Raw genomic sequence first — 10917 nt, 5'->3', positions numbered from 1 at the left:
ACTTCCGGAGTTCACTCAAACTCATGTCCATTGAGTCGGTATCCCTTCCAACCAACTCGGCCTCTGTCATCCTGTCCTCCTCCTGCCTTCAAACTTTACCAACATCAGGGTCTTTTCCATTCAGTCAATTTTTCCCATCAGGTGGCCAAAGTACTGGAATTTCAGCTTCAGCATTAGTCCTTCCAATGAATTTTCAGGACAAATTTCCTTTAGGATGGCCTGGCTGGATCTCCTTGTGGTCCAAGGGACTCTCAAGAGCCTTCTCCGACACCACAGTTCAAAAGCATCAATTGTTCAGTGCTTAGCTTTCTTTATAGTTTAAATTCACATCCATGCATGAGAGCTGGAAAAACCATAGCCTTGACTAGAGGGACCTTTGTTGGCAAAGCAATGCCTCTGCTTTTTAATGTGTTATCTAGGTTGGTCATAACTTTTCTTTTCTTTTCTTTTTTTTTTTTAAATTCCCCTTTAGATGGCTTTACTAGCACTTAGTTGTCTTTGACTGTGCATTAAAATAAAAAAAAAGAAAAACTTAACAAATCATATATTTTTGTGTAGCCAATTTAATATTTAAAATGGAAGAAAAAAACATTTCACCTTTTATTATTTATTGTTTAAAGAAAGGTAAAACCCCAAATGAAATACAAAAGAGAAAAAAGAGAGAGAAAGATAGGTGCAGTGTATGGAGAAGGTCATATGACTGATGAAACCTTGCTTGGACAATGCTCTGCAGTGTGGTTGACCAGTCGAAGTTGGTAACAATCAAATTGAGACATAAATTGAGGCATTAATTGAGAACAATTAATGCTATGCCATTCAGGAATTAGCGGACATACTCAAAATATCCAGACCAAGTAGTAAAAATCACTTGCAGCCACTGGAAAATCCATAAGTTTGACTATAAAGATCTTTGTTGCCAAGTAATGTCTCTGCTTTTTAATACACCATCTGGGTTTGTCACTGCTTTCCTTCTAAGGAGCAAGTGTCTTTTAGTTTCAAGGCTGCAGTCACATCTGCCATGATTTTGGAATTAAGAAGTTACCTAAAAAATGGCACAAGATAGTGGACGAAGGCACTGACTACATTATTCAATAAAATTCTTGGTAAAATGAAAAAAAAAAAACTGTAGCCCAGTAAGTTCTCAAGGAGTGACATCTCTGGCCCACCCACTTGGAAGCCTACGAGTGTCCTGTTTTAATAAAGCACTTCTATCTATCACTTTGCCTCTCAATAAATTCTGCGCTGAAGCATAAAAGACTATAGTACCAGAGCTCTTCGAAGCCCCCGAAATGATACCAACCAGTTTCACAGTCAGGCAGCACTGAAACAGGAGCAGTTAGACTTCTTCACCTTTAGGAATCAGGGAGAGACTTTTATAGAGGAAAGGCAGCAGCAAAGGAAGGAAATTACTGATTGGCTATAGCTTAGAGCCTATTTGGCTATTTTGATTGGTTGTCCTTAGGTTTCAATTTTGTGACTTTGAGACATTTGCAGCCGTAGATTTTGGGTTGCTGATACAGGCTGCCCCACATTACAGCCACCTCAAGCCTGATGGGCTCCTTATTAATTAACAGTTTTTTTCTGGATTACAGATTCCTTCTTGATAGAATTTTGTGTGTTCATCTCTGTAGCCCTAAAAAAAAAGCACTTTCATGGTGATCAAAAAATATCTGTTGCTTGAACAATTAACTGGTGAGAATCTCTGAAGTGCCTTTAACAGTCTTGGAAACCTATCACTCCATAATTAGACATGAGGCTACAAATGTAAACTTCCAAGAGAGAATGATTGAGGTGGTGGGGGTGGTGGATGGATTAAATTGAAAACAGAGACCAATGCCCTTCTCCTAAGAATGTGAGACAGAAAGGCAGAGAGATCTATGAGAAAGGAAGACGGCAGAGGTGGGAGAGACCACAGGAAAGGGAGGCTAAGGACAACCAAAGGATGAGAAAGGCCTCTTTATGCTAAAGTTCCTTCTCTGAAGGACGATCTGATAGAGGCCTTTAGAAATAGAGGGAGAACATTTCATTTGTAAATTGTGCTTAAAATTGCTAAGTGCTTTGTTTTGTAAAAGGTGATAGACCTGGCAATGAGTTAATGCCATTTTAGAGAAAGGTGATAAGGACAGATAACTCTAAAATGATTTTTCATCCAAAGAACAAAACCTAGGGAGGGTTATGGGAGGACACTTGTGCCCTCTCCGCGATGCTCCTTTGTCTCCGTCAGTTGTTCGTGCCTGGCCCAACTGCCTTCTGTGGTCAAAGGCAATGTCTACTAGCTGTTTGGGACCACTAAAAAGCAAAGGGCCTGCTCTGTAGTTTGGGATTTGAAAAGGCCTGGCCATGTCTCACTTTTAGGGCTGGTTAGTACTCTTGCCTGGAAAATCCCACGGACGGAGGAGCCTGGTAGGCTTGCAGTTCATGGGGTTGCTAAGAGTTGGACCCAACTGAGTGACTTCACTTTCACTTTTCACTTTCATTCATTGGAGAAGGAAATGGCAACCCACTCCAGTGTTCTTGCCTGGAGAATCCCAGGGACGGGGGAGCCTGATGGGCTGCCATCTATGGGGTCGCACAGAGGTGGACACGACTGAAGTGACTTAGCAGCAGCAGCAGTCAGATCCTTGGGTTACTAACTGGCAGTGTCTTCGATCTCCTCCAGGCTCTCCAGCCCACTCTCCGCACCTTTGACCTTCAGCCTCCCTTGTTCACTCTCTGCTTCCCAGGTTAGAAAGCCTCTGAGCAAGCCCATCAATAACACTGTTAACAACAGAGTCTGCTAAGCCTCTTTTTCTTCAAACTGGGCAATCTTTCTCAAAGAAGATACCTGGGAAGGAAACTGTTAGCCGAGAAAAGAGAAGTACTCCATAATGGACTTTCAGGCCTTAATTGATGGCAGGATTTGCCCTCTAATTATGCAGTGTGGCTAGTGGCTTAGTTTGTCTACGCATAAGGCTGACCTTGTCCATTATCTTTACATTATCTCTGTGCAGAGTGCATATCGGGACGGAAAAGAATAAAAAATGCATTCACACTTGGAGAAAATACTGAACAGATCGAGTCCCCATAAAATGTAATCCAGTGTTATTTATCCAGCTAATGAAATTCTACTTAACTAGGGTGAAAAGTGGGAACATGCCACAGGCTCAGTCAACACTGGGGCGAAGGAAGCAGTCTGACCTTTGCATATGTGAGAGGCTCCCAGAGCAGTCAAGGGGATAGACAGGCTTCTGCCTGCAGCCCTCCTCTTACTTGGGCCATAATGAAGCTCAGAGGAGCTCAGCTCTGTACCACCAATTGAGCTGTGCCTCTCCCACCACTAATACCCACAAATCTAGAAAAGGTAGCTGGGGAAGCAATTAGAGAAGAGATTTTTTTTTTTTTTTCAGAATCCTACTGCTTTTTGTATAATATCAGGGTTTTGTTGCTTCAGCTATTGTTTTTCCAGCACAGAGACAAAGAAAATAAAGCAGTCCAAGACCTTAATATCAAATTTCTGCCTTCAAATTGCTAGAGGACAAAAGAAAGTATAGATGAAAGAGACTTCACACACATACCCCAAACTCATATACTTCCAATGATAAATCTTCATACCTGTGCATCTTGGTTGCTTTCATGTCATAGTAATGCATGTTAATTTCACAGATACAGACCATGTTCTATTTGCAAAACACTGAGTAATAGGTGTGGAAAAAAGAAAAGCTGTTCACCCTGCATTCCTGGAGCAAATCTGATGGAGCAGGACCATGGATAAAAATCTTAAATACAAGGATTTAGGAAGGCTGCCTAATGATAATGACAATAAAGTTTGTCACATGCCTTTTGAGCTCCTCTTGTATCTTCTCAGCGTCACTGCTTCCCAGGTACTTTTGCAGGGACCAGTTCTATACTGGCAGCCTATACTGGCAGTTCTATACTGAAAGCCTTCTCCTCCTGCTTTCAGTCTTTTCCAGCATCAGGATCTTTTCCAATGAGTCAGTTCTTTGCATCAGGTGGCCAAAGTGTTGGAGTTTCAACTTCAGCATCAGTCCTTCTAATGAATACTCAGCACTTATTTCCTTTAGGATTGACTGGTTGGATCTCCTTGCAGTCCAAGAGTCTTCTCCAACACCACAGCTCAAAAGCATCAGTTCTTGAGCACTCAGCTTTCTTTATGGTCCAACTTTATTTCTCGTCTCAGTTAATGCCAACTCCAACCTTCCAATTGCTCAGGCCAAAACTTTGGAGGTACCCTGACTTCCCTTTTCCTCACATGTACAATTATTCATCAACCGATGATTGGCTTTACATTTATTTATTTATTTTTAAATTACTTTTATTTATTTATCTATGCTTGCTCTTCGTTGTTGTGCGCAGACTTCCCCGAGTTGCAGTGAGCGGGGCTACTCTCTAGCTGCGGTGCACAGGCTTCTCATTGTGGTGGCTTCTCTTGTTGTGGAGCCCAGGCTTTAGGGCTGTGGGCTCAGTAGTTGCAGCACATGGGCTGCAGAGCCTGTAGGCTTCAGGAGTTGCTCCATGGCATGTGGAATCTTCCTGGACCTGTGTCTCCTGCATTTGGCCCATTAACCACTTGGCCAACCGGAAGGTCCTGGCGTTTAAAGTGTAGGTGGAATCTGTTGGTAACTCTGCACTGTGCCAGTCCTACCCAGGCCAAGTCTGTGCACCTTTTGCCTGGATTCTTGTCACTGCCCACTCCTCTGTACTTCCACAGCCTACCTCCTGCCTACTCCTACTGTAGCACTTGCCTGCTCTGACACTTGCATTTAACCTTTGAAAAATGCTTCCATCACTCATACAGAATTAAGTGGTTATGAATTCAACTCTGGTGATGGATATACATCTCAGGCGTTTGGGACAGTAATTTTTTGGTGAATGTTGAGATACCTGGAGACTTACAGAGTGGTATTTTAAATAACATCTGTGACAGAGAAGGGGAAACTGTTGCTTTCCTGAACTGACTCAACTCCTGAGAGGTCAATCCGCTGCTTGCTGCTGCTGCTGCTAAGTCACTTCAGTCGTGTCCGACTCTGTGCGACCCCATAGACGGAAGCCCAACAGGCTCCCCCATCCCTGGGATTCTCCAGGCAAGAACACTGGAGGGGTTGCCATTTCCTTCTCCAATGTGTGAAAGTGAAAAGTGAAAGTGAAGTCGCTCAGTGGTGTCCGACCCTTAGCGACCCCACGGACTGCAGCCTACCAGGCTCCTCCATCCATGGGATTTTCTAGGCAAGAGTACTGGAGTGACTTGCCATTGCCTTCTCTGAAACCGCCGCTTAGGACAATTTTTATATATTCACCTGTAACCTGGATACCTTGATAGAGCAAAAGAGCTCCAGGACAGAAGTTAGGAGAGCTGATATTATAATAGTTCTACCAGATTAGCTATTTTTCCTTAGATAAGTCACTTACATTTCTGAGTTATTTAATCTCCTTATGTGTAAAGTGGAATAAATAATGGCTGCTTCCATACTTCAAAAGCTGTTGTCTGTTTGAAATGATACAGTTTATAAATGACAAGTCTTTGACTGGTTCTCAAGAAATTCTGCTGAAAGATGTAGGGGAATTCCCATATCCCCTGAATTGTGTGTAAAATTGGGTCTGTGTATGTGCATAAAGCCTTTGATTTTTTTTTCAGGAAATAGAGTCCATAGTTTTCAACACCTTCTCAAGATGATCCAAGAGAGATCAAGATTTTCTAGTAGCTGCTGCTGCTGCTAAGTCAATTCAGTAATGTCCGACTTGGTGCGACCCCATAGATGGCAGCCCACCAGGCTAGTAGAGGTGCTTTATAATCTATAAAATACTGTTCACATAAAAGTACCATCTATTGAACTCCTTAAATTATCCTGATGACCTTGTTGTATATGGGGGCAGGATTCTTTACTAAGAAATTGTGATTTTGGTCTTTAAAAACCAACAGTGAATCAATAAACTTTGCCTGTCCATAGCTGGTTAGCAAGGTTGGTAAACATGGCTTCATAGAAAACCCTCCAGTGTATAGAGTTCAAATCTGATATGAATCTGCTTGCCAGTGCAGGAGACAAAAGAGACTTGGGTTCTGTCCCTGGGTTGGGAAGATCCCCTGAAGTAGGAAATGGCAATCTGCTTCATTGTTCTTGCCTGGAAAATTCTGTGGACAGAGGAGACTGGTGGGCTACGGTCTATGGGGTTGCAAAGAGTCGGACATAACTGATAGTCCCCCACCCCCAACACACACACACAAACACATACACACACACACACAGACAGACACACACACACACACAGACACACACAGACATACACACACACACACAGACACACCTCTAATCTAGACCTCACTGTCAGGTTGTGGAGAACATTGAGATACCTGCCACTGAAATATCTGAATGGCTCTCTTGCTATAATTCTCCAGACACAAAGTGACTACATTGTTCATTTCCTTCCAGTTTAGTTCCTCCTTTTGCTTGCTCCTCCCTCCCTCTCTTCCTTTCTTCCCTTCTCTCTTCTTTCCTTCCCCAGACACTTATTGGATGCCCTGCAGACCTTGAACAGCACTGCACTGGCATCGGTTCCTGGAGGACTAGAGAAGCCCTGTCCTGTCGGTATAGGCAGGGTACACCTGATTTTTAGAAAGAAGTGCAGGACTGGGTGTCTCAGGCTTGTCTGGGAGCCCAGCTGTACTATTCAAATCACTCTGTGACCCACTGTTGGTCACTTAACCTGCTGTGCTGCTATTTGCTCATCTGTAAAATTGCTCTCCCTCTTGGGCTCGTTGTGAGGATAAAAGAAAATAATAGGTGGCAAAGTGCACTGAATGGTGATAGTCTAATACTAAATCAAAGTATTATCATTTTAGAAGTTTATCCCTGAGTATTGCTGACACCGACATACGGAAGTTAAAGCTGCAATTAGGGGCCTGCTTCATCTTTAATCCACCAATAATAAAGCATTCTCCAAGCTGTGACCCAATTTCGGGTGCCCTATGGTTATTTGCAACTTTTCTTCTTATTCTTGGTATAAGTATAGCAACTCAGAATTTTTGAGGACAATTCCTATATCAACTGGTCTGTAGTCTTGCTTCTTTAAATATGGATTCAGAGAATTTATCAATGTAGTCCTGTGTGATGGTTTTATTTAGTTCAACAAATCTTGACTGAAGCCTGCTATGGGACAGACCTTGAGGATACATGGATAGTAAATGTTCATCCTAGACCTGAAGATGCTAACAGTCTTGTAAAAGGAGACATATTTTAAAAATTGTGTTCAAAGTGATAAGAATATAACAGATATCCTTCAGTGAACATATACTACATGCTAAGCATGGTGCTAAAGCTTTTCTTACCAGTATTAAGTCTCCCAACAACATAATGATGTAGGTAATTTTATGCCCATTTTCAGAAGGGGAACTTTAACCTCAGAAGTATTTTGTAACTTGACCAGGATCACACAGCTGATAGTTTCAGCCAGGACCCAATGTTTGGACAGTTTGATTTGTGGATGTTGTAAGGAAAGAGAGGAAACAACTTCCAGAGAGGACCAGAAAAGCAACTAAAGGATTACACTGAAGACTAAATTGAGTCATGTACCTCTCTAGTAATGGGGGATGGAATATGTTCCCTATAATAGATGCAGGTGGATTACATTTTGAGTCTGGAAGACTAGCTAAATGTTTATCAAAGAAGCCCTATACTCTCTTGGATAATTTCAAGACACAAACAGGTATGGGTAACCCTAATGTTTTTATCATCCAAATCTCAGACTTCTAAAATAAAAAATAAAATGCCTTTTCTCCTGAAAGCTGTACATCTGACTAACCAAGTTAATCAAGTAATAGCTGCATTAGTGGTATCCGTTCTATACCCGACTTGGATAATAAAATTAACAAAGACCAGGTTAAGCCATGGTTTTTATTTGTGTATTTCTTGCATATTCACAATATTCTTTGATAATAATGTTTCCTTATTTTCCTGACAATTACTCATTCCCAGAGTTCCACTGTCAGGGCATCTTTCCTTTAGCCTGAGAACTTTGAACTCAGATCACAAGTATATCCTGAGAATAGTAAGCTTTTGAATCAGGAATTGGTGAACAATGACCCATAGGCAAAATCTGAACTCATTTTGGCATAGCTTGGAAGAGCTAAGGGGCTTCTCAGATGACTCTAGTAAAGAAAATGCTTGCCAGTGCAGGAGACGTAAGAGAAGTGTGTTTGATCCCTGGGTCAGGAGGATCCCCTGGAGGAGGGTATGGCAACCCACTCCAGTATTCTTGCCTGGAGAATCCCATGGAGATGGGGTCGCAAAGAGTCGGACACGATTGAACAACTAAGCACAGCACAGCACACTTATCAGTGGAGAAGGCAGGAACTTAAATCTGCACAACAAACCTTATTTTTAATTTTTTGATGTTTATATATAATTTTTATTTTCTTATTTTTAAACGTTTACGTGTATGTTATTATTATTTTTGCAGTAGGTCCTTCTTGGTTATTTGCTTTAGATATAGCAGCATGTACATGTCCGTCCCAAACTCCCAATCTATCCCTCTGCTTGACCTTCCCCGCCAATAACCATAAGTACATTCTCTAAGTCTGTGAGTCTGTTTCTGTTTACAGATAAGTTCATTTGTATCATTTTTTTAGGTTCCACATTTAAGTGATAATCATATGATATTTGTCTTCCTCTGTCTGACTTACTTTGCTTAGTGTGATAATCTCCAAGTCCACCCATGTTGCTGCAAATGGCATTATTTCCTTCTTTTCAGTGGCTAAGTAATACTCTATTGTGTATATGTACCAGATTTTCTTTATCCATTTGTATGTCTATGTACATTTAGGTTGCTTCTATGTCTTCTATTGTAAAGACAAGGCTGCAGTGAACATTGGGGTGTATGTATCCTTTTTTTCTGGATATACGCCCAGGAGTGAGATTACTGGATCATATGGTAGCTCTATTTTTAATTTCTTAAGGAAAGGAAGAAATGATGCTAAAGCTGAAACTCCAATACTTTGGCCACCTCATGCGAAGAGTTGACTCACTGGAAAAGACTCTGATGCTGGGAGGGATTGGGGGCAGGAGGAGAAGGGGACGGAAGAGAATGAGATGCCTGGATGGTATCACCAACTCAATGGACATGAGTTTGGGTGAACTCTGGGAGCTGGTGACGGACAGGGAGGCCTGGCGTGCTGTGATTCATGGGGTCGCAAAGAGTCGGACATGACTGAGCAACTGAACTGAACTGAACTGAAGGAACCTCCATAATTTTCTCCATAGTGGTGGTACCAATTTACATTTTCACCAGTAGTGTAGGAGGGTTCCCTTTTCTCCAAAACTTATTGTTTATAGATTTTTCGATGATGGCCATTCTGACTGGCGTAAAGTGATATCCCAGTGTACTTCTGATCTGCATTTCTCTAATAGTTGATGTTGAGCATCTTTTCATGTGTCTCTTGGCCATGTGTATATCTTTGGAGAAATGTCTATTTATATCCTCTGTCCATTTTTTGATGTGATTGTTTGTTTTTTGGATGTTGAGCCCATGAGCTGTTTATAAATTTTAGAGACTAATCCCTAGTCAGTCGCATCCTTTGCCAATATCTTCTGCCATTCTCTGGGCTGTCTTTTTGTTTTGGTAACAAACCTTCTTAAACAACTGTATTCACCATACTTTTACCGAACACCTTCCTGTAACTTGCCTCCACACTCAAAAGCCCAGATGCCCTTTTCCTTTGATGAGCCTAATGTGGTAATTAAATTCAAGTTCTACCCACCTCTTTGGGTTACTCATCCCTGGGTACTCCTGTGTGATACACTTTTAATAAACCTCTGTTGGTTTTTCTCTTGGTACTCTGTCTTTTGCCCATATGATTTATAGGGCCCCAGCTGGAGAATTTAAGATGTGTAGAGAAAAATGGTTTTTTTCCTCCCCTACAGCAGCTTCAGCCAATGTCTGAACATGACAGGGGTCAAATGGGTTATCCAGGGATGACAGCTTTACTTACAATTTATCATTGGCCTGGACATAGGAGGTGAGCAAGAAAGGAAAGAAGATATTCAGATAAAATAATTTCAAGATAGGGAAAGACAATTTTACTTGAACATTGTTTGAGAGTCAGTTGCATAAGCCAAGGAGGTGATAACTCAGGTTGCTAGCTAATGTTGTGTGTGCATGTGCTCAGTGGTGTCCCACTCTTTGCGGCCCTATGGACTGTCGCCCACCAGCTTCCTCTGTCCATGAATTCTCCAGGCTGGAATACTGGAGTGGGTTGCAGTTTTCTTCTCCAGAGGATCTTCCTGACCCGGGGACCAAACCCGCGTCTCTTCTGTCTCATGCATTGGCAGGCAGATTCTTCACCACTAGTGTCCCCGGGAGCAAATGAAAATATAGGATACCCAGTTGCATTTGCATTTCAGATACAAACAATAAATCTTTTAGTATGTGTATATTCCTTAAAACAAGCATTTCTCAAATGGGAGTGTTAGATAGATTGCCTGTTAGAGGGTAAAGGAAAAAATATATATTTTAGTATTGAGTATGTCCCAAATATTACATTGAAAAAAAAAAACCTGTTCATCATTTACTTGAAATTCAACTCTTAACTGTGTGTCCTTCATTTTGTCTAGGAGCTCTATTTATGATATTATCTGCTTAAAGAAAATCTGCTGAAGGACAAATCATCTGTTTCATCAAAGAACTAGTCTTTCAAGGTTAGATTGGAATTTGAGATTCCTTTAGTTGAGAGGTGTTTATTTTTAGATGAAGTGTTATCTTCTGGATCGTGTAGCCAGTGGTCTCAGGATCACATCTCAACCTCGAGCTCCCTGACTCCCAGTTCAGATCTCCTTCTACTCCCTTACTCAATATCCTCCCCAAAGAGATTCATTTCTGGTGCTTGTGATTCTGCGTTGTTCTTTTGTGTTTCATTGGCCTCCTCTTTCT

This window comes from Moschus berezovskii, chromosome 21 (assembly GCF_049115385.1).
Source record: "Moschus berezovskii isolate FMDL1 chromosome 21, NW_MosBer_1.0, whole genome shotgun sequence".
Taxonomy (NCBI): domain Eukaryota; kingdom Metazoa; phylum Chordata; class Mammalia; order Artiodactyla; family Moschidae; genus Moschus; species Moschus berezovskii.
Note: the sequence above shows the minus strand (reverse complement) of the source record.